This window comes from Malus domestica, chromosome 04 (genome assembly GCF_042453785.1).
Source record: "Malus domestica chromosome 04, GDT2T_hap1".
Lineage (NCBI taxonomy): Eukaryota > Viridiplantae > Streptophyta > Magnoliopsida > Rosales > Rosaceae > Malus > Malus domestica.
This window is the reverse complement of record NC_091664.1, coordinates 29,913,688-29,938,562: the sequence shown is the minus strand read 5'-3', so window position 1 is coordinate 29,938,562 and position 24,875 is coordinate 29,913,688.

Sequence of the window (24,875 nt, the reverse complement as noted above, 5' to 3'; positions counted from 1 at the left end):
ATATGGGGATGTTTTGGTATAACTAGTAGATTGGGATGAAGTGGGATAGGTTGGAGATGAATATGGATCATAAGGGTTGGCTAATGCCGTTTGATAATTTGGTCTAGGTGTTTGGTAATTTGGCCGAAAGTTGCCAACTGTGGATCCTAATGGTGTGAAACGGTTGGTAACGGCTAGGGCCGATGAGGAACCAGGAATAGATTCATGTTTTACTAGTGGTGGTGGTAGAGTGTCCGAAAGCCTCATCTGGCTATTGCTTTTGTTGGTTGACATTCTTCCCCTGCAAAAATTCTCTGGTTAGGAAATCGGGGATGTAATTTTTGCTGCCCTTAATGTATTCAATATCAAAATAAAAAATACTTAATATGGCTTGCCATCGTGCAAAAATCTGTTTTGATGCAATGTTTTGAACATCTTTTTGTAAAACATGTTTTGCGGATTTGCAATCGACACAAACTAAAATTTTTTAATTTAATAGATCATCTTGAAATTTGCTAATGCATAATACAATAGATAATATTTCTTTCTTAATAGTACTATAATTACTATGTGCAGAATTCCATACTCCTGAATGGAAATGAACAATTTGTTCAGAAGAGTTGGAAGAAGTTGATTGCTTGAGGAGAACAATGTCAAAAGCATCAATTTCAACTATTTTAAATGAGTTGGGAGTTGGAATGCCAAGGCAAGGCAAAGTCTTGGCATGCGTTTTTATCTGTTTGACAATAGAAGTATGAACTGAAGACCAGGATGAAGGGTTATCTTTGAGTCGATCAAACAAAGGTTTACATTGTTGACGTAAATGAGGATAAAATTCTGATATATAATTTAAAGAGCCAAGAAATCTCTAAAGTTGAGTTTTATCAGTAATCTGATCAGGGAATTTATCAGCAAATTGAATAACTCTATCAATAGGTTGGATGGTAGATCTATGGATATTGTATCCTAAAAATCTAATGTTGGTTTGAAACAACTTGATCTTAGATGCAGAGACAACTAATCCATTGGACTTAATTATCCTAGCAAACAGATGCAAATGTTTCCAAAGTTCGTCTATTGACTTTTGTTGATGCACAAAATCAGTGAGGACTTTGGTACAATAGAAAGTGTCAGGTTTTGTGACCTTCGCTTGGTTGCTTCGGTCACTAGTGAGGATAAGTATGTAAATGAATAGAGACAGAGAAGCAAACACAAGATATATGTGGTTCACCCAAATTGGCTACGTCCACGGAGTAGAGGAGTTCTCATTAATTGTGAAGGGTTTACACAAATACATAGGTTCAAGCTCTCATTTTGTGAGTTCTAGTGAATAGTTTAGTACAAAATGACATTAGAGATTATCGTGGGAGAATGATCCCTATTTATAGAAGAGGGTTTCTAGTTTTGTTCTGACATTGACACGTGTCGTGTTGTGATTGGCTTCTGATGTTGACACGTGTCGCGCTGTGATTGGCTTCTGATGTCGACACGTGTCGCATTGTGATTAGCCTCCTGGTTGAAGGGAAGCTCTTCTGGGTTCTTGACGGTATAACGTTGACTGGTGCTCAGTAGTTTCTGGATTGGTCAAGTATGGTACAAATAGTGCTCCCCTAAGTTCCCGAGTGAGAAAAGCTCCTCGGTTGGGGACTTGCAAGATCCAATTCATTGAGTAATCACGAAACTTCTAAGTACCGAAGTGTGGTATCATTTTCACTTACCTTATCTGTCTCATATGTAGATGTGGCATCTTCTCTGGAAGTACTTTTCCTCCATCTAGGGGTGATATCTTTAACCGATGAAGATGCACAAGGTAATGTATCAATTTCACTTGAAGCTTACTTGTAGTTTCGGGCTTGGTCAAGTGCGATACAAACCCTATAGTACGAGTCCCCCAAGTCGCCGAGCTAGGAGATTTGCCAAATGAGGTAACAGACAAGGTAAGCAATCAGACTTCCAAGCAAGCAACCTGGATCAGAGGTTCGACTTCGGCTTCCTGTTGATTGTTCTCCTTCTCCTTGTGTCGTAAATAGCACCAAGGATAAGGAGAAGCAAATGGAGAAGAGATGATATGAAATACTTTTGCTTTTGAAAAAGTAACTTTCCACAGGCTTATTCTTGAACTAGGCTGGATTTGATTCAGGGTGGTGGACACTTGATCTTGAATCGGGCTTGTGATATCTTCAAGGACCGTTGGTGGCTTGATCTTTAAGGATTTGATTCAAGAGTGGTGAATCGGCACGTGCAATTCACGACGCCTTAGTGAGTCGACTCAAGAATTTGAGGGTCAGAACAAGTCCATCAAATCTAAAGTATGATCAACCCTGATGATATGGGATACTCTTGCTGTTGACAGAATAATGAATGTGGTATGGAAAGGTGTCGTGCTGTAGTGATCTGTTTCAGCTCATCGTTGAACCTTCTGCTTCAATCTTTTGCATGGCAGAAGTGGTGTGCAACCTTTGCATTTAAATGGTCCTTCAGAACATTCCTTCATAGTGACTCATCCATGCTTGGCAGCTTCAGTGTAAAGAACCAATATCTGATCAACTGTCATGAGGTATTTACCGGAGGAATTCATGATCTTGACAGCAGTTGAGGATGAGTACTCGAGAGCAATGCTAAGTAAGCAACCAAGCAAAGGTCCCAGACAGTCAGTTCCAGATTGGAGGTTCCGACTGACTGCTCTCTTTTTCCTTGTCCTGCAGGTGTGAACAAGGATAAAGACAAGGACAAGGAGAAAGCATGATATGGGATACTCTTGCTTTCGACCCTGATGATATGAGATACTCTTGTTCTTGGTGTGGCTTATTTGCTGAGGTATTATAGGGGGGAAATAAAGCTGAGTATTTCGAGAGGTTATGTTGAGGGTGCCTTCTCGAATGCGAGAAAGGGTTGAGCATTTTTGTAGGGTTGCCTGTCCGTGGAAGAGGGAGGTCGACATATATAGAGATTTCCCAATAGCAAGTAGTAATGTTATTCCTTTACCCTTCTTGGTCACAGCAATGTAGTGGGAGCTGCCAGCTTCACGTGTTTTAACTTTGTCAGAGCACTTTCAAAAAGTGGTATGTGGTATCTGGAAAGCTAATGTTGCGTGTGAAGATTACAGACAAGCTTTATCTAAGGAAATCTGGCTCTCGAAGTTCTTAGAGCTATGCATCTTCTGTTTTCGAACAAGCAATCCCGTCGGGGATCTGGTTCTCGAGATTCGAAAAGCGGTGCCGCTTCGGTTTTTAAGAAAGTAATCCTGTTGGGAGTCTGGCTCTCGAGATTCAGAAAGCGGAGCCGTTTCGGTTTTTGAGAAAGTAATTATGTTGGGAGTCTTTTCTCGAATGTGAGTAAATGTTGGACGTTCTTGCCAGTCTGTCTTGCCACGGAACACGGAGGTTGACACACATAGGGACTTTCCAGTTGTCAAGCAGTGGTGCTGTTCCTTTACTCTTGTGGGTAATAGTAGGGTAGCTGGAACTTCGAAATTCTCGTGCCTAAACTTTGTCAGAGATCTTTGGCAAAGTTATATGTGGTACCCGATGAGTTGATGTTGTGTGTAGAGAGTGGATGATTGAACAGTAAGATTCACGTGCTTTCTACTTCACCAAAAATCTTCAACAGAATGCCCGTAATTTCAGCAAAGCTAAGTGTGCATGTGATGCTGACAAGGCTGAAAAAAACTGGTGCCTCTTCGATTTCTGAGATCGGCCCTCATGGTCTCTGAGCAGCCCAACTTTTGAGAAAGCAAACGCCTTTTCGATTTCTGAAGCTCCGTCGAGTGTAGATTTTTATAGAGGTTGACATTAAGTTCCAAAGCACACTTGAATCTCTACCAGTAGAAGCTCATTTCTTGCACTTCTAAGATCTTGATTTATCCAACCTCTTCTCTCTTCAACACCTTTGAAAATGTCTAGCCTCTCCGACCGTCGTTTTGATTTGAACCTTGTTGAAGAGGCAGCCACGCCTTCTCCAGACAACATATGGCGCTCATCCCTCTTATCCCCTACTGGTCCTCTTACCGTTGGGGATTCCGTGATGAAGAATGATATGACCGCTGCGATGGTGGCCAGGAACCTTCTCACTCCCAAAGATAATAGACTACTTTCCAAACGGTCTGATGAGTTGGCTGTTAAGGATTCTCTAGCTCTGAGTATTCAGTGTGCAGGTTCTGTGTCTAATATGGCCCAACGCCTATTTGCTAGAACCCGCCAAGTTGAATCATTGGCGGCTGAAGTGATAAGTCTCAAACAGGAGATTAGAGGGCTCAAGCATGAGAATAATCAGTTGCACAGGCTCGCGCATGACTATGCTACAAACATGAATAGGAAACTTGACCAGATGCAGGAATCTGATGGTCAGGCTTTACTTGATCATCAAAGGTTTATGGGTTTGTTCCAAAGACATTTATTACTTTCCTCCTTCTGGGGTTCTGTCCAGTACTGAGGCTCCAGATAACCACCCTCCGGTGCTTTCTCCTTCTGTGGCAATACCGACTGCTGAGACTTCCCCTAAGCAACCTTTGTGAAGGCTCCATCTTGTTTTTTATTTTGACTCATGTATATGTACATACTTGTAACTTATCGGAAATATTAATAAATAAGCTTTGCTTCATTTCAACGTATTGTGTTAAATACACCAAAGCCTTCTTCAGAAAGTTCTCTGAATTTTTTCTTTTGTTGAAACTTGTATTGTTGAAGCTTTGTGAGTGAAGCATGTAGTTTGAGGTAGTGTTCCCTTAATTTCCTGAGTGAGGAAAACTTCTCGGTTGGAGACTTGAAAAATCCAAGTCACTGAGTGGTTGTGAGACTTCCGAGTATCAAGGTGCAGTAGCATATGGTGGGAGTCCCCCAAGTCTTCAGGCGAGGAGAGTTGCCGAATGAGGTGTCTTGCTTGCTACTAATTTGTCAAAGTAACGAAGCCTTATTTTGATGTCACACCTTCTTATATGCCTTATCCAAAAATATTTCAAGCTGGTTTTAGCTTTGCGAGGGCCTAAAATTTTTGTGTAGCCCAAAACTGCTCATTTGTTTGCAGCCAAGGAAGTGAAGGAAGGAGTTAACGTAGAGGGAGCGGTAGCTCTTCAATATAACACCATTCTCTGTAGCTCAAATCGCAAGGTTGTCTTCATGAAAATTGTTCCTTAGCTTGTCAACTACAACATATTCAAAATTGAAATCCATCGGAGTAGTACAACTCCAGATATTTAGGTATGATGAGTGACTGTTCATCATTTTTCTGTTAACCCGTCAGACTTATTGTGAGCTTCGAAACTTCATTTTCTCTTGTTCAGATCAACATACTTTCTTCATCGAAGTTGTTCCTCATCATCTCTTCCATAACATATCAAAAATTCAGACCAAACTAACGGTGGAATATTTCCAAATCTTTGAAACACCGCAGCAGCTTTGAAGCTTGCAGAAATCTGACCAGTCATGTTTGGAGCTTCAACACTCTAACTTCCGTCGCTCAAATAGAAACATTTCCTTCGTGAAAGTTGTTCATCTGCTCAAGAACTATAAGATGTCCAAAATTCAGTTCCACTGAGGAAGAGCAGGAGTTGCAGAAATTTGATAGATGGAAAGAGGCGGAAGAGAGAGAGGGAGAAAAAGGCTGCTTGGGTTGGATTTTATATAATTGTATGTCTGTTTATGATAGGGATATTGCGGATGTAAAACAAAAAATGTTTGTGTTTACTCATGTGTTATTGTACAAGTTCAAGAGAATCTTGGTTTTGTGAACAAAATTTGTTTATTTGCCACAAGGTTTTGTGTTTGGAAAATAGTTTAATAGGTAAGGTTTATTGACTATAGATTTTTGCTTGGGTATATAGCGTGACTAGTTGAAGCTATTGTTAGGACACAAAACTTGAATTAGCTTCGCACTATCTTGATGAAGAGTGTGTGAAGCTTTTATATGTTTTGGTGTTGAAATTTTGTATTGTAGGTGAAGCTTTGGGGTTGAAGCTTGATAGGTGAAGCTTTGGTGTTGAAGGGTTGAAGCTTTATAGGTGAAGCTTTTGGTGTTAAAGCTTTATAGGCAAAGCTTTGGGGTTGAAGCTTTATAGGTGAAGCTTTTGTTGGTACCATAAATTGATTTTGCTTCACACTATCTTGATGAAGATAGTGCGAAGCTTCTGAGATTGATATTTGTCCTCAATTGATAAATCTTTTGTTGGCACCATAAATTGATTTTGCTTCACACTATCTTGATGAAGATAGTGCGAAGCTTTTGAGATTGATATTTGTCCTCCATTGATGAAGCTTTTGTTGGCACCATAAATTGATTTTGCTTCACACTATCTTGATGAAGATAGTGCAAAGCTTTTAAGATTGATATTTGTCCTCCATTGATGAAGCTTTTGTTGGCACCATAAATTGATTTTATTTTGTATTGGAAACATTTGCGTTGAAGCTTCAACACTTAAGTGTTTCATTGCTCAGAATGTAAAAGAGTTTAGGGTCGAGTTGGCTAAATCACCTCTTTATTGAATTCATACCAAATGGTCTTTGTTACATAGGATGCTGAAAGGCTGTAGCTTAACACTTGTACAATGTGAGTCTATTTGTAATAGTACTTCAAGTGGTCAGCATTCCATGGATGGCCAAGGGTCTTGCCGTCGGAGCTTCTGAGCTTATAGGAGCCAGGGCGGCTGATGCCGACGACCTCGAACAGTCCGTCCCAGTTAGGACTGAGTGTTCCTTCACTCGGGACTCTATCACAGAGTAATCTTTTCTTCAGTATCCAGTCTTTCACTTTGAAAGAGCGAGGTTTGACCCTTGAGTTGTAATAGTTAGAGATGCGCTGCTTATAGGCGACATTCCTCAGGTGAGCCTGATTTCTGTGTTCCTCGACTAAATCCAGGTTAAGGGTGAGTTGTTTGTCGTTCTCACTCTGCATGTAGTTCTGGATTCGGTATGTTGCTTGCTCAAGCTCAACCGGGACAACTGCTTCTGTACCAAACGCAAGTGAGAATGAAGTTTCTCCTGTGGAAGTCCGATATGAAGTGCGGTATGACCAAAGAACTTGGGGTACGAATTCTGGCCAATAACCTTTAGCTTTGTCCAAGCTAGTCTTCAGAGTGCGCTTGATTATTTTGTTAACAGCCTCGACTTGTCCATTAGACTGGGATGGGCTGGAGAGGCAAACCATAAGTTGATGTTGAACTTAGAGCAGAACATCCTGAACTTCTTGTTGTCGAACTTCCGCCCATTGTCCATGACTATCGCATTGGGAATGCCGAATCTATAGAGGATGTTCTTCCATACGAAGTCTTCTATTTTTGCCTCAGTAATGGTTGCCAAGGGTTCTACTTCAGCCTACTTTGTGAAGTAGTCAACTGCAACGATTGTATAGCGGACCTTGCCCTTCCCTGCAGGCATTGGGCCGATTAAATCAAGTCCCCATTGGGCGAAAGGCCAAGGGCTGATCATAGGAGTGAGCAGCTCGGGAGGGGAGTAAGGGATAGTTGCGTAGCGTTGACACTTATCACATGAGCGAGATATTCTGATGGCATCTTGGTGGAGTGTTGGCCAATAGTATCCTTGGCGAAAAGTCTTGTGTGCTAGGGATCGAGACCCAGCATGATCTCCGCAGACTCCTTCATGTATTTCCCGAAGGACAATTTCTACCTCCGCAGGTGTAAGGCATCTTAGGTATGGCAGGGTAAAACCGCGCTTGTAGAGTTCGTCATTAATGATCAGGTAGCGGGCAGACTTGTATCGAATTTGCTTAGCTTGGACTTTGTCATTTGGGAGGATGCCATGAGCGAAGAATTTATAAATTGGGGTGATCCAACTGTCTCCTTGTTGTAAATTGCACACTTCCGCGACCATGGTGCTTGGTGCTCCCAACAATTCGACATGAATTTTTCTCCCAATCTTGTCTTCCACTGCCGAGGCTAGGCGAGCCAAAGCGTCTGCATGACTGATTGCCGCTCGAGGAACTTGGGTGATCTGGTAGTGGAAGTGCTTGAGCAAAAGTCATGTTTGCACAAGATATACTGCCATGGAGCTATCCTTAGCATCAAAGTTGTTCGTAACTTGGTTGACCACTAATTGGGAGTCACTGAAGATATCAATTTGTTTAACCTCAAGGTGCTTGGCCAAACGTAAGCCTGGTAGAAAGGCTTCCTATTCGGCCTAGTTGTTTGATGCCTTGAATTTGAAACGAATAGCGTATTCTATCGCCACTTTGTTGAGGGTAGTAAGGACTAATCCTTCTCCGCAGCCCTGTTGGTTGGATGAGCCTTCAACATACAGACTCCATGCTGGGGTTGTTGATTCTATCTTCTGAGCTTCCGATGGTAATGAAGCTACTGCTTTAGGTGTAGAAGCAATGTCAACAGGATATGTGAAGTCGACGATGAAATCTGCTACTACTTGACCATTTTCGGCTGGTTTTGGTTGGTAGGAGATGTCAAACTCACCCAATGCTATCGCCCATTTGATCATTCGCCTAGACGTGTCAAGGCTCTGGAGTATCTGTCGAAGAGGGTGATTGGTAAGCACGATGATGGCGTGTGCTTGGAAATAAGGGCGAAGTTTCTGAGCAGACATGACCAATGCTAAAGCTAATTTCTCAATGTTGGAGTATCGTGTCTCCGCATCTTGTAGGGTCTTGCTAGCGTAGTAGACAGGCCGTTCGACACCACTGTCATTTCGAATAAGAACAGAGCTGACTGTTGAAGCCGAAACTGATAGATAAATAATGAGAGTGTCACCAACTTCTGGTTTGGAGAGTAGATGGGCTTTACTCATGTACTCTTTGAGGTTCCTGAATGCCTTGGCACATTCCTCCGTCATGTAATGTACTTCTTATTTCCCTTGAGTGCTTTAAAGAAAGGAGCATATCTGTCTGTGGCCTTAGAGATGAATCTGGTTAAGGCTGCCACATTGTCAGTAAGGCTTTGGATGTCTTTTGAAGTTACTGGCTCTTTCATGTCGAGGATTGCTTTGATTTTTTCGGGGTTAGCTTCAATGCCTCGTTGGCTAATCATGAAGCCTAAGAATTTACCAGAGTTCATGCCGAAGGCACATTTGTTGGGGTTCAACCTCATTTGATACCTCTTCAGAATGGTGAAGGTTTCATATAGGTTGGTGATATGTTGGTCGACATGTTTGCTCTTGACTAACATATCGTCAACATAAACTTCCATGATCTTCCCGATTTGTTCGGTAAACATTGAATTAACTAGCCTCTGATAAGTTGTCCCTGCATTCTTTAGACCAAAGGGCATGACTTTGTAGCAATATAGTCCCCTGTCAGTAGTGAAGGCTGTGTGTTCTTGGTCTGAGGGGTTCATGAGGATTTGGTTGTATCCTGAATAAGCGTCCATGAAGCTTAAAAGCTCACACCCTGCCGTAGAGTCTATAAGTCTATCAATGAGAGGAATAGGGAAACTATCATTCGGGTATCCTTTGTTTAGGTCAGTGTAGTCGACACACATTTCTCCACAAGACCTTTTGAAGTAGGAGACTTTCCTTGGTCGGATTTTTCTTAACAATGACAACATTTGTTACACATGTTGGGTAATTGACTTCAAGGACGAAGCCTATGTTCTTGAGTTTTTCAACTTCTGCTTTCATCGCCTCATATCGTTCAACATCATAAGATCTTCGCTTCTGTTTTACTGGTTTGGTCTTGAGATCAATACTCAAGTGGTGACAGATGATATCGGGAGAGATGCCCTGCATATCTTTATATGACCAAGCGAAGACCTCGGCGTTCTCTTGCAAAAAGGAGATCAGCGACAACCGAAGGGGTGGTGACAAAGTGGTGCCAATCTTCACCATGTGATCTGGATAGTCTTTGGAGATAGAGACATTCTCTAACTCTTCAGCGAGTTGTGCTTGCTGGGTGAATGAGTCATCTCGAGGGTCGTCGGGTTGACTGTTGCCATCATGAAGATCCGAGTTGGCTTCATCTGGACTGGTCTTTACTACCTGGTTATGTATAGAGAGGGTCTCATTAGGGACAAGCAGGTGTTGTTGCTTAACTGAAGTGTTGTAACATGATCGAGCACTAAGTTGATCTCCCCTGATGTATCCATTTCCGAAAGGGGTTGGAAACTTCATCAACAACATATGTGTGGATACCATGGCCTTGAGATCATTGAAGCCTGTGCGCCCAAAGATGACATTGTATGCCGTCGGGCAATTGACCACTAGGAAGTTAGTGGTAATAATAGTTGTGTAGGGGCCTGTACCAATGGTGAGGGGTAAGTGTATACTCCCTAAAGGTTGTACGATATCGCCAGAGAAGCTTATCAGAGGAGAAATCAAGCGATCGAGCAAGTGTTCAGCTACATTAAGTGCCTTGAAAGCTTCAGCAAACATGATATTGACTGAAGCACCTGTGTCTATCAGGATTCGTTTCACATCAAAATTTGCTATGTGAGCCTCCACGATCAGCGGGTCGTTGTGATGGTAGATGATACTTCTTTCTTCCTCAGGGCAAAAACATATTGGATCCCAGTTAGGCTTTTGATACTTGCCTCCCCTGATGTCTTCCACGTGAAACACTTGATGGCCAGGTCTAAAAGTTCGTTCACTGTTTTTCATGGCCCTATTGGAAGATTCAGACATGGGTGTGCCGCCACTTATGGAATATATCACATTCACCTGGCGTTGGTTACGGTTATCCTTTGGAGGGTGAAAGAGGAATTGATCAATTTTTCCTTCACGTGCCAAAGCTTCAATATGATCACGGAGGATGATGCACTTCTCGCCATCATGGCCATTATACTCGTGGTAGCAACAAAACATGCCCGTGTTCTTCGTGGACTTGTAATCTGGCTATCTTGGCTTTGGCTTTGGTATCAGGTAAGCTATACTGGGGTAGATGGTCGTGCATGTAGCGTTCAAAAGTGTGTATGTCTCATACCTCGGGGTAGGGCCTGTCTTGACACGTGATTGGCCCACTGCGTTAACTGCCTGGGGACGAGCGTTATTGTGACGATATCCTGAGTTATCGCGATAGTGCCCCTTATTCTTTTTATTAAAATGAGATTGATGAGGATGGAAATCTTTCCTTTTACCCTGGGATTGATATGTCTGCTGACTTGGAGAAGCATTAAATGAGGCAGGGGTGTGCTGCTACCGTTTGGAAGGTTGAGGTCTTCTCATTCTGTTGGATCTGGCCTCCACTCCCTACTTGCTGATAAGGGGTGACTGTAGGGGGTTTCCCTTGATATGTCTTTGCCTCGGCAGAGGCATGGTTGTAAGCTTGTGCCATCACCTCAGAGTAAGTCTTCTAAGTGTTGGCATTGATCATGTATTTGAAGAAACAGTCACGTAAGCCTGCCGTGAAGGCCTTGAGGGCGGTCTTGTCATCTGCCTCAGTGCAGCGAGAATACTCATGGCTGAAGCGACCAGCATACTTTCGTAATGACTCGTCCGGCTTCTGGCGAATAGTGTACAAGTCATCTGCGAAATGCAAGCGATCAGTCTGGAAGATGTGTTGAGAGACAAACAGCTTCCTCAACTCTTCAAATGAGTCTACTGTCTCAGGTGAAAGACGGCAGTACCAGTTTAAAGCTCCGCCAGAGAGGGTGGAGAGGAAGAGAAGGCACCGTTCTTCGTCGTTGTGTCTCCGGTATACCATGGTGGACTCAAAGAGGTTAAGGTGTTCAATCGGGTCTTCCCTTCCAGTATAGAGTTGTAAGTCAAGCTTCTGCTTTGTCCTCGCTTGGAGAGGGTGTTGAGGATCCTTCTTGTGAGGGGGTCAGGCCTGGGTTGGTTCCAGTCAGGTATCTCGGCTTGGCGTTCAGCCTTCAACTTGTTTACTTCCTCCAGGAGCTGTAGGACAAGGGGGTCCTGAGTGGAGTCGTGCACCACTGAAGTTTTCTTCCGTAAGTCCCTATTGCATCTTGGAAGTAGGAAAGTTTGATCAAGATAGCGTGATTTTTCCTTGGACTCGCCACACTGACTCCTAGAGTGAGTATGTCAGAATATTTCCGAGTCCCCTGTACCTTCATGTTCTTCTGGGACCTGTTGCCCATTCCTTAGATTGGCTGCTAGCCTGGGTTGTGGAAAAGGACCGAGTCTTTCAGAAACTCTTGGGTTATTGATCTTCGAGCTTATGTGGATGAGATTCTCTCGACGTTGCTTTAGGAAGTCTCAACAATCGCGATAGACGGTTTTTGATCCTTCCACTCCCTCTGTGAGGAGGTGCTTTCCTCTATTTCTTCTGCTTCGGATTGAAGCAGCTGGGTTGAGAGAAGTCTCCTGTTGATTATCACATTGATGTGTAGCTCAATCCCTATCAAGGATGTCCATGTTGGATATCGGTGACCCTCCGTATTGGGGGGCATTCAGATGATTGTTGACCTCAACAGGGGCGACAAGCTTGTGTGTTTGAGCATGCCTAGCCTCGTGAAGCATCTCGAAAAGTTTTTCATATTGTTCCTGGAGGACCTCATTCTTCATCGTTATCTTGTTGTTCTGAACCTCTAGCTCATCGACTTTAGCTTGAAGAGTAACTCTATTTCCTTCCTGCTTTCATTGCTTCATACTAGGTCCAATGTGGGTGTCATTCTGTGTGTTATGGCTTCTTTCGCTCCCCATGTCGGAGAGAGATGCTTGGCCAAAAGAGTGTACGAGCGGTGGAAACTAGCTTGACAAAGCTGAAGAGAGTGGGAATAAGTGTTGTTCCCACAGACGGCACCAAATGTTGATGCAGAAAATCAGTGAGGACTTTGGTACAACATAAAGTGTCAGGTTTTGTGACCTTCGCTTGGTTGCTTCGGTCACTAGTGAGGATAAGTATGTAAATGAATAGAGACGGAGAAGCAAACACAAGATATACATGGTTCACCCAGATTGGCTACGTCCACGGAGTAAAGGAGTTCTCATTAATTGTGAAGGGTTTACACAAATACATAGGTTCAAGCTCTCCTTTTGTGAGTTCTAGTGAATAGTTTAGTACAAAATGACATTAGAGATTATCGTGGGAGAATGATCCCTATTTATAGAAGAGGATTTCTAGTTTTGTTCTAACATTAACACGTGTCGTGTTGTGATTGGCTTCTGATGTTGACACGTGTCGCGCTGTGATTGGCTTCTGATGTCGACACGTGTCGCATTGTGATTAGCCTCCTGGTTGAAGGGAAGCTCTTCTGGGTTCTTAACGGTATAACGTTGACTGGTGCTCAGTAGTTTCGGGATTGGTCAAGTATGGTACAAATAACAATGAATAAAAAAGAACATCATCAATATAAACAATTGAAAAATGGCTATATTGATTAAAAATCTCATTCATTATATTTTGAAATTCACTTGGAGCATTCTTGAGGCCGAAAGGTATTACATTCCATTCATAATGTCCGAAAGAAGTTACAAAAGTTGTTTTATATTTATCATTTTCATGAATTTGAATTTGCCAAAAGCCTGATTTCATATCAAATTTTGAAAAAATAACTGCTCGAGAAAGTCTCTTTATCAAATATCTTTTGTTAGGGATTGGATACCGAATCCATTCCAAAACTTCATTCAAAGGTTTGTAGTTAATAATTAATCAAGGAGTTTCTCTTTCTAATTCTGCGTTCTTCTGAACATAAAATGCAGGGCATGACCATGGAGATTTACTTTTCCTAATGATATCTTTATTAAGAAGTTCATGGATTTCTGTCTTACAGAATTCTAAAACTTCTTGACTCATTTGAATTGGTCTGGCCTCAGTTGGAATTTTTGATTCATTAAAATCCTTTATTTAAGGAAGTTTAACAATGTGTTGTTTTCGATGCCAAAAGGCATTGGGAATATCGGAACAGATGTCATTGACAAGTTTCTTTTGAAAATTATCAATAGTTTCTAACAAAGATTTATTTGTTAGCTATTCTTCAATTCGTTTGTGATTAATTTCTTCCTTTAAAAAATTAAGTTGTTTTGATTTATGATTGATTAAGTTGATGGATCGCGATATGCTAACCTTTTGGAGATGTCTTAATTTTTTGAGATATGTTTCCCTGCAAAACTCAAACGTGACTTTCTGTCCTAAATTTTTTGTCGTAATCCTATTGTGATGAACCTTAAAAGGATATATGAGGGCTAGAAATGGAAGACCTAAGATAACTGGGTCAGAAATATTTTTGATTAAAACAAATGGAGTTTTGAAATAAACATCATTTTGACAAACATGTGCTTTGGGTATTTCATATTTGAATTGGATTGGTGACTGGTTAGCAGCACTAAGTATTTCTGATGACTTATGAAAATAATTAGTAGGGATTAACCTTTCTTGAATACAATTCAAATCTACACCAGAGTCAATCAAAGCAATTGATTCAAAATGAAAATCATCAACTATTATTTTAATTTTAGAATACCATTTCTGGATTCTTATCTTGTCTAAAAGACTTAAAAAAATTAAATTTCATGTGGATGATTGGTCATCGGAGTTGTGATCCGAAGAAGAACTACTTTGTTCTTCATCATCGTTATTGACAAGTGTTTGGGTTTGGACTTTACTAAGGTGTGTACGAATTTATAGGTTCTCAGATTTTAAAACCCTAATTTCTTCTTTGATTTTATTAACTTCGTGTTGCAGATCTTTAATTGTGATTTCTTTCTTAGTCTTATTGAACCTTTCTAAGGTTTTGCTAAGAGAAATTCTTGGGGTTAATTGGGTTTGGCTAGTGCTAGGTTCTTCTGAAGACACTAATTTCTTTAGTTTCTTAAGATAGAAAGATTTAAGTTCAGGGTCATCGACTTTACTTATTAATTCAATGAGAAGATCTTTTTGTTCTTCTTGTTTATTAAGGACTGAGGTTTTTTGACAACAAGCATCGGTACATCCTATCTTGATGTCAAGAGATGAAGAATCACTTGAAGGGTTATTATTTGAAGAGGATAATTCCAAATCATTTTCAGATTGACTATGGTCGGTGTTCCTAAGTTCTAGGACTTGAATTAACTGAAGTTTCTCTTCCTTAGAGATCTTTAATTGGTTGATTGTTTTCTTAACTCGGCATTTATTGGCATAATGGCCAAATTTACCACATTTGTAGCACTTTCCTTTTTGTTCTTGATTTTTGGAGCGGATCTTTTTAGAGGGTTTCCTTCTCCACTTGTTGGATTTAGGTTTTTCATAAAATTTATTGGTTTCAAAATGTTTATTTTTAGTTTTATATTTATTGTATTTAGGGTATTGTCTACCTGAGTACTTGTTGGAGTACTTTTGATAGACTTGTGATTTTTTCTTCTTATTAGAAGGAGCAATTGGAGGTAATCCGTATTGTTCACAGAACGTGCCTAATTCGTATTTAGCGATGGTTTTATCTTTGTTAACTTGTTTTGAAATTTTCATATCGATACACATTTTCAAGCCTTCTTTCTGGATAATATTAATTATATTTATGTAAGTAAGGTTATGATATGGTATAAATGCCGAGTTAAGAAAACAATCATTTGAAAATGGGGATTAGTTGTAGGATCCACATGACATCGAATTTTAACTATTTGAACCGTCTATTTTTCAAGTTGCACCTTATAGATCATCCTTGCAAAATATTAGCCAAATCGGAAATTTTTAAAACATCTAATTGGATTCAAAAAAAATTAAAGAATACTGTGTTAAATAAGAAACAATGAAATTTTATCTTGATAATTAAATAGGTAAATGATTTTGGATTGAATTGAATTTTTGCAAAGATAATCTATGAATCGAGACATATAAACTAGATGGTTCGGATCATTAAAATTCGATGTGGAGTGGATCCCACATCTAGTTCCCATTTTTTCCCTTTGCATAAAGGGCTTGTGTGTGTGTGTGTGTGTGTATAAAAGAATGTCACGGAAATCAAATTTTACATTGTTTTTATAGAACTTATCAATTAAAACTCGTGAGGTTTAAGAACAAAGTTTAAACAAGTAGAATGTATACATTCGATTCCACATGTTGATCCAAGATATTATTTATGTACAATAAGGTCCGAATATTGATACAATTCCTCTAATTATTCTTTGTAATGCAATACTTCAATAAATTTTGATTAATTTATCAAATAACTGAATAAAACCTATTGTTCCTTTAATTAAACTACGCATCATGTTTATAAAAATTTAAAAGGAAAGTATGCATGGATCATGAAGTGCGTTGCCAATATAACTTGTATATTTGCCGAAAGTGAATTGAATGGTTTGAACTTTATGTAAACCACAGGGGGTAGGACTCTCTCATCTCCAAATCACTTCCTCTTCAGTCTCCCCTTCTCTAACTTTTTTTTTTCTCTATAAAGTAGTCAACATCAGATGTTAACATGGCTTAATCATAACCATTCAAATATGAGGAGATGGAATGCTACTCCAAACTACAATTGCTCAAAAAAAATGGTAACCTATAAAGAATCCTAGAAAGGAAGGGACAAGGTTTACAAATCCCAAGTTTTGTGTTAGTGTTCATGCAACTTGCAGAACCCCTAGCTTTTACGTTATAGATTATAAGATAATTCACTTCCCATAAGAAGGAGTATCCGAATATTATAAAAATGTGGACTTATCATTCAATATTTGCATATAAACATCTTTGAAAGAGCAAATTAGATTCTCAAATCCCAAGTTTTGTGCTGGCGGGTGATCTTACAGTTACACAAAAGAACCACCATATCCGGCACTCCTGCAATAATATATTGTCTCTATGCATGCACGTTCTTCTCTAATTTAATTTACTGTTCATGCTTTTGAGGATCGAGCTAGCTAGCTAGTTTCATTTCATATTCGTATCATAAGTTCCTGCTGTGATTTTGTCTGAGATATGGTTCGATTCAAAGGGAGGGAATACAGGTGCATGAATGGAGGAAATGGTCCATATTATTTTTCAATTATTTGGTCATGCTCGTTATAAATGCCAACTCCGCCTATGTCTTACATGGCCGGTCCCAAGCCCGGATAAAGGAGGAGGGGGAGGGCGTCAGGTAGTCGACAGCCGGCACTCCATGATCACGTCGAATCCTTATGAAAATGAATCCAGAACAAAATCGCGCTAAAATAATATCCAAGCTATAAAGGATATGTATGAAGGAGCAAAGACCGCCGTAAGAACTCATGAAGGACAAACCGAAAGCTTTCCCATAACTGTAGGATTACATCAAGGCTCATCCTTAAGTCCTTACCTTTTTGCGTTGGTAATGGATGAGTTAACAGGACATATTCAAGATGATATTCCTTGGTGTATGCTTTTCGCAGACGATATAGTGTTGATAGATGAAACTCAGGAAGGGGTAAATGCAAAGCTTAACCTTTGGAGAGAAGTGTTGGAATCTAAAGGTCTTCGCCTCAGCCGATCAAAGACAGAATATATGGAGTGCAAGTTCAGTGCAAATGGAGGCCAAAACGAGTTAGGGGTGAGGATCGGAGATCAAGAAATACCAAAGAGCGACCGTTTTCGTTACCTAGGATCTATCTTGCAAAAGAACGGAGAATTAGATGGAGATCTCAACCATAGAATACAAGCTGGATGGATGAAGTGGAAGAGTGCATCCGGCGTGTTGTGTGACCGCCGTATGCCACTGAAGCTCAAGGGAAAATTTTATAGGACGGCAATAAGGCCGGCAATGCTGTATGGCACAGAATGTTGGGCGGTGAAACATCAACACGTACACAAAATGGGTGTAGCGGAGATGAGGATGCTTCGTTGGATGTGTGGGCACACGAGAAAGGATAAGATTAGGAATGAGGATATCCGGGGTAAAGTAGGAGTAGCCGAAATTGAAGGAAAGATGAGAGAAAATCGGTTACGGTGGTTTGGACATGTGCAAAGAAGGCCTACTGACGCTCCGATTAGAAGATGCGACTATGGGACAGAGGTTCAGGGCCGAAGGGGTAGAGGAAGACCTAGGAAAACTTTGGAAGAGACTCTAAGAAAAGACTTAGAGTACTTGGATCTAACGAAGGACATGACACAGGATCGAGCACAATGGCGTTCTAAGATTCATATAGCCGATCCCACTCAGTGACTTGGATTTTCCAAGTCTCCAACCAAGAAGTTTTCCTCACTCGGGAAATTAAGGGAACACTACCCCAACCTACATGCTCCACTCAGAAAGCTTCAACATACAAGCTTCAACAAAAGAAAATTCAAAGAACTTAGCGAAGAAGGCTTTGGTGTATTTAACACAATACGTTGAAATGAAGGAAAGCTTATTTATTGATATCCCCGATAAGCTACAAATATGTACATATACATGAGTCAAAATAAACACACAAGAGGGAGCATTCACAAAGGTTGCTTAGGAGAAGTCTCAGCAGTCGGTAGAGCCCCAGAAAAAGAAGGCACCGGAGGGGGATCATTTGGAGCCTCAGTACTGGACAGAACCCTAGAAGGAGGAGGCATCAGAGGTTGATCATTTGGAGCTTCATTACGCGGTACAGCCCCAGAAGACGAAGGCAATAAATGCCTTTGGAACAAACCCACAAATCTCTGATGATCAAGTAAAACCTGACCATCAGTTTCCTTCATCTGGTCAAGCTTCCTCTTCATGTTTGTAGCATAGTCATGTGCGAGCCGGTGCAACTGTTTATTCTCATGCTTGAGCCCTCTAATCTCCTGTTTGAGACTCATCACTTCAGCCGCCAATGATTCAACTTGGCGGGTTCGAGCAAATAGGCGTTGTGCCATATTAGACACAGAACCTGCACACTGAACACTGAGAGCCAGCGAATCCTTAACAGCTAACTCATCAGACCGTTTGGAAAGTAGTCTGTTATCTTTGGGAGTGAGAAGGTTCCTGGCCACCACCGCAGCGGTCATATCATTCTTCATCACGGAATCCCCAACGGTAAGAGGACCAGTTGGGGAGACGAAGGATGGGCGCCATATGTTGTCTGGAGAAGGCGGGGCTGCCTCTTCAACAAGGTTCAAGTCAAAACGACGGTCGGAGGGGCCAGACATTTTCAAAGGTGTTGAAGAGAGAAGAGGTCGGACAAATCAAGATCTTAGAAGTGCAAGAATGAAGCTTCTACTGGTGGAGATTCAAGTGTGCTTTGGAACTTAATGCCAGCCCCTATAAAAATCTGCACTCGACGAAGCTTCAGAAATCAAAGAGGCGCCTGCTCAGAAATCGAAGAGGCGTTTGCTTTCTCAAAAGCTGGGCTGCTTAGAGATCACGAGGGTTGATCTCAGAAATCGAAGAGCCGTTTGCTTTCTCAAAAGTTGGGCTGCTCAAAGACCACGAAGGCCGATCTCAGAAATCGAAGAGGCGCTCGCTTTCTCAAAAGCTGGGCTCCCTAGAGACCACGAGGGCCGATCTCAGAAATCGAAGAGGCACCTACTTTTCCAGCCTTGTCAGCACCTGTCACACGCACACTCAGCTTTGCGGAAATTATGGGCATTCTGTCAAAGACTTCTGGGGAAGTAGAAAACACATGAATCTTACTGTTCAATCACCCACTTCCCACACGCAACAATAGCTCATGGGTACCACAGATAACTTTGCCAAAGTTCTCTGCCAAAGTTGAGCACGTGAAGCTTGCAGCTCCCACTACATCGCTCTGACCAAGAAGGGTAAAAGAATAGCAAAGAAACAGCACTAACAAAGTTTAGACCCATAAATTTTGAAGGTCTAGCTACCATATTATTACCTACAAGGGTAAAGGAACAGTACCACTGCTGGATAATTGGAAAGTCCATGTATGTCAACCTCTGTGCTTCGTGGCAAGGTAGACTAGCAAACATGCCCAACCTTTACTCACATTCGAGAAAACACTCCCAATAAGATTGCTTGCTCCAAAATCGAAGAGGCACCGTCCTCCGAATCTAAAGAGCCAGACTCCCAACATGACTACTTTCTTAAAAATCGAAGAGAGGGTAAAGGAACAGTACCATTGCTGGATAATTGGAAAGTCCCTGTGTGTCAACCTCTGTGCTTCGTGGCAAGGTAGACTAGCAAACATGCCCAACCTTTACTCACATTCGAGAAAACACTCCCAACAAGATTGCTTGCTCCAAAATCGAAGAGGCACCGCCCTCCGAATCTCGAGAGCCACTCTCCCAACATGATTACTTTCTCAAAAATCGAAGAGACACTGCTCCCCGAATCTCGAGAGCCAGACCCCCAGCATGATTGCTTTCTCAAAAATCGGTGAGGCACCGTTCTCCGAATCAATCGAAGAGGCGCTCGCTTTCTCAAAAGCTGGGCTGCTCAGAGACCACGAGGGCCGATCTCAGAAATCAAAGAGGCACCTACTTTTCTAGCCTTGTCAGCACCTGTCACACGCACACTCAGCTTTGCAGAAATTATGGGCATTCTGTCGAAGACTTCTGGTGAAGTAGAAAGCACATGAATCTTACTGTTCAATCACCCACTTCCCACACGCAACAATAACTCATGGGTACCACAGATCACTTTGCCAAAGTTCTCTGCCAAAGTTGAGCACGTGAAGCTTGCAGCTCCCACTACATCGCTCTGACCAAGAAAGGTAAAAGAATAGCAAAGAAACAGCACTAACAAAGTTTAGACACATAAATTTTGAAGGTCTAGCTACCATATTATTACCCACAAGGGTAAAGGAACAGTACCACTGCTGGATAATTGGAAAGTCCCTGTGTGTCAACCTCTGTGCTTCGTGGCAAGGTAGACTAGCAAACATGCCCAACCTTTACTCACATTCGAGAAAACAGTCCCAACAAGATTGCTTGCTCCAAAATCGAAGAGGCACCGTCCTCCGAATCTCGAGAGCCAGACTCCCAACATGACTACTTTCTCAAAATCGAAGAGATGGTAAAGGAACAGTACCATTGCTGGATAATTGGAAAGTCCCTATGTGTCAACCTTTGTGCTTCGTGGCAAGGTAGACTAGCAAACATGTCCAACCTTTACTCACATTCGAGACAACACTCCCAACAAGATTGCTTGCTCCAAAATCGAAGAGGCACCGCCCTCCGAATCTCGAGAGCCAGACTCCCAACATGATTACTTCCTCAAAAATCGAAGAGACACTGCTCTCCGAATCTCGAGAGTCAGACCCCCAACATGATTGCTTTCTCAAAAATCGAAGAGGCATCGTTCTCCGAATCTCGAGAGCCAGATACCATAGACCACTTTTTCAAAGTGCTCTGACAGAGTTAAAACATGTGAAACTGGCAGCTCCCACTACCGTGCTATGACCAAGCAGGGTAAAGGAATAGCATTACTACTTGTTGTTAGGGAGACTCCTATATATGTCGACCTCCATCCCCAACGGACAGGCAGACCTGCAAAAATGCTCAACCCTTCATCATATCTGAGAGGGCACTCCCAACAAAGCCTTTCGAAATATTCAGCTTTCTTTCCCCCCGATAATACCTCTGCAAACAAGCTATACTAGAGCAAGAATATCTCATATCATCAGGGTTAAAAGCAAGAGTATCCCATATCATGCTTTTTTCCTGTTTTTTCTTTTGGCCTTGTTTTTACCTGCAAGACAAGGAGAAAGAGAGCAATCAGTCAGCACTTGGAATCAAGCTTCCAGCCAGGAACTGACTGCCTGGAACCCCTTACCTGATTACTTACCTGGCATTGCTCTCGAGTACTCATCTTCAACATCTTATGTTTCCAGGGAAGATTCCGCATCTGCTTGAGGAACAGATAGGGCAAGTGCGAAGGATACAAGGAAGCATGTGGAGACAAGCGTAACAGCACACGTGCCGATACATCCATTACTCTGTCAAAAGCAAAAGTATCCCATATCAGCAGGGTGGAACGTACTCTAGATTTGATGGACTTGTTTTGACCCTCAAATTCTTCAGTCGGCCTTATACTCTGGAGGAAACCAGAAAACCCTCCAGCTCAGTTCAAGAATAAGCCTGTGGAAAGTTACTTCTTCAAAAGCAAAAGTATCTCATATCATCTCTTCTCATTTTTCTTCTCTTTATCCTTCATGCTGCTGCAAGATGGGGAGAAGGTGAACAATCAGTCGGAGCTCTGATTGCTTACCTTGTCTGTCACCTCTTTCAGCAGACCCCCTAGCTCGGCGACTTGGGGGACTCCTACTACATGGTTTGTATCGCGCTTGACCAAGCCTGAAACTACAAGTAAGCTTCAAGTGAAATTGATACATTACCTTGTGCATCTCCACCAGTTAAAGATACCACCCCTGGATGGAGGAAGAGTACTTCCAGAGAAGATGCCACATCTACCTATGAGACAGATAAGGCAAGTCAAGACGACACCACACTCCGATACTTAGAAGTTTCGTGATTACGAGATCATTCTCCCACAATATTTCCTAATGTCATTTGTACTAAATCATTCACTCGTACTCACTAAAGGAGAGCTTGAACCTATGTACTTGTGTAAACCCTTCACAATTAATGCGAACTCTTCTATTCCGTGGACGTAGCCAATCTGGGTGAATCACGTACATCTTGTGTTTGCTTTCCTATCTCTATCCATTTATATACTTATCCACACTAATGACCGGAGCAATCTAGCGAAGATCACAAAAAGCGACCGTTTTCGTTACCTATGATCTATCTTGCAAGAGAACGGAGAATTAGATGGAGATCTCAACCATAGAATACGAGCTGGATGGAAAGAGTGCATCCGGCGTGTTGTGTGACCGTCGTAGGCCACTGAAGCTCAAGGGAAAATTTTATAGGACGGCAATAAGGCCAGCGATGTTGTATGGCAGAGAATGTTGGGTGGTGAAGCATCAACACGTACACAAAATGGGTGTAGCGGAGATGAGGATGCTTCGTGGGATGTGTGGGCACACGGGAAAGGATAAGATTGGGAATGAGGATATCCGAGGTACAGTAGGAGTAGCCGAAATTGTAGGAAAGATGAGAGAAAATCGGCTCTGGTGATTTGGACATGTGCAAAGAAGGCCGACTGACGCTCCGGTTCGAAGATGTGACTACGGGACAGAGGTTCAGGGCCGAAGGGGTAGAGGAAGACCTAGGAAAACTTTGGAAGAGACTCTAAGAAAAGACTTAGAGTACTTGGATCTAACGGAGGACATGACACAAAACCGAGCGCAATGGCGTTCTAGGATTCATATAGCCGACCCCACTTAGTGGGAAAAGGCTTTGTTGTTGTTGTTGTTGTTGCTCGTTATAAATGCCATCAAAGAATATGGATACTTCAAACAATACGGTCAAAGAGTGATATTTGTACTCTTATTTATCCTCTACACTCTTTTGAATTTGGGTCATTGATTTCATTTTGTTCAATCAAAAGGCTGAAAAGAAAAATGTGCATAAGACTAAAAAAATAGTGTATATAAATCATTTTAACAAATTTTATTGAAGAATTGGTGCTTATCAAAGTTTTTTTTGTTGGAAGGTGCTTCTCAAAGTTACTAAGTTAGGTCTTAACATTTTTGTGCAGAGTGCGATTAAACTATATAACCATGTAATTGTTTAATTTGGAAATGTAACAGAGTTAATAATTCCACACAATGATCAAATATGTTAGCAACTTTATATAAAAGTGCAACCAATTTGTTTCTATTGATATAAACCAGCGGGTGGACTTGTTACATATATAGTACTCTTTCATGTATTGTTGCATACATTCCTGTAGGAATTTAGAAACCGGGTATTCTTTTTCATACAAGTTATTGCAAAAGAAATCAAATTCGGAACTTCAAATATAAAAATAAGTATTCTTAACAAACTAAAGCTGTAAGTTGCAAATTTCTCGCAAGAATCGTGTTTTTGCGTCGACAACTTTCGTTTATTGCGCATATAGCTGTCTAATGCATGGCACATATATAATTGATCAATCAAATTAATAAGTGCCCCCAACATTGTGCACATGTCCCTGCTCCACCTTAGCACATAGTTCATGGATCTTATTCATTGTCTTCTCAACAAATATAAATATAAATCAATGAGTAAGAATCATATATATATATATAGGGTTATTGACATTCCAAAAATCTCATTCTACACTCCTTACAAGTGTATTTTTCTTTCTAAATATAGAATGTTTGGAATGTAGAATGAGAAATTTGGAGTGCCAATTGTGGATGCAAATTTCCGCCTTCTTCTTCTTGGACAAAATTGCACCTACAAAACAATTAACACTTTAGGTCAAGGCCAAGAGCCTCACGCACCCACGATGAATGAGGGGGGCTTTGGCCGAAGAACCTCCGATGTCAAAGTTAGAATTTAGAAGAAGTATTTGGAGAGTTTTTGGGAGTTTTGCAAGAGTGTCAAACTCTCTATTTTAGAAAAAATAGGGTCATATATATAGGGAATGGCGGTGGCCGGCCTTTAGAGGTTTTTTGTGTGAAAATGAGTGATTTAATTGGTGATTAATGGATTAATTAGGAATTAATCCATTAATTAGCCAATTAATCTCCATTTATATGGAATAATTTGTAGGTTATGAAGTGATTACCTAAGATGAGGATGGATGAGATAATTTGGAATTGGTTACCTTTTTTGGACACTCTTGGCTTGATTAAAGAATAATTGTCCACTGCTCGCGCGTAGGACAATCAGTGTGTCTCAGGGGTAACTTTGTCATTTTTACCAAAAATTCACGTGTCGCCTTGTGATTATTTGTTGCTCCACACCAATAACAATTCCCTATATATATATATATATATGATATTTTATAAATCGATTACATGTTATTTCGATGATAGTTCTCTTATTATAATACTAAAAGAAATATTAAGTTCAAATTCAACCACCAATCAAAAGAAAAACTAATATAAAATAACGATGTCTTCTAAGCATACAACCAATAAATTTTTGAAACTTGACAGGAAGTGTCTGATCAATCATAACTGTCCTAAGTGCAATGAGCCAAGATATCGAAGAACAATATTCCAAATAAGGTGTTGTGTTTTTTAATCATAATTTAAAATGAAATGTCAGATAATTCTGAAAACTAACATTAAAAATTCAACAAAAAATTAAAATAAGAAAACATAATGCAGAGAATCTCATCATAATATTGTTGGTCCAAAATAATGATGCAG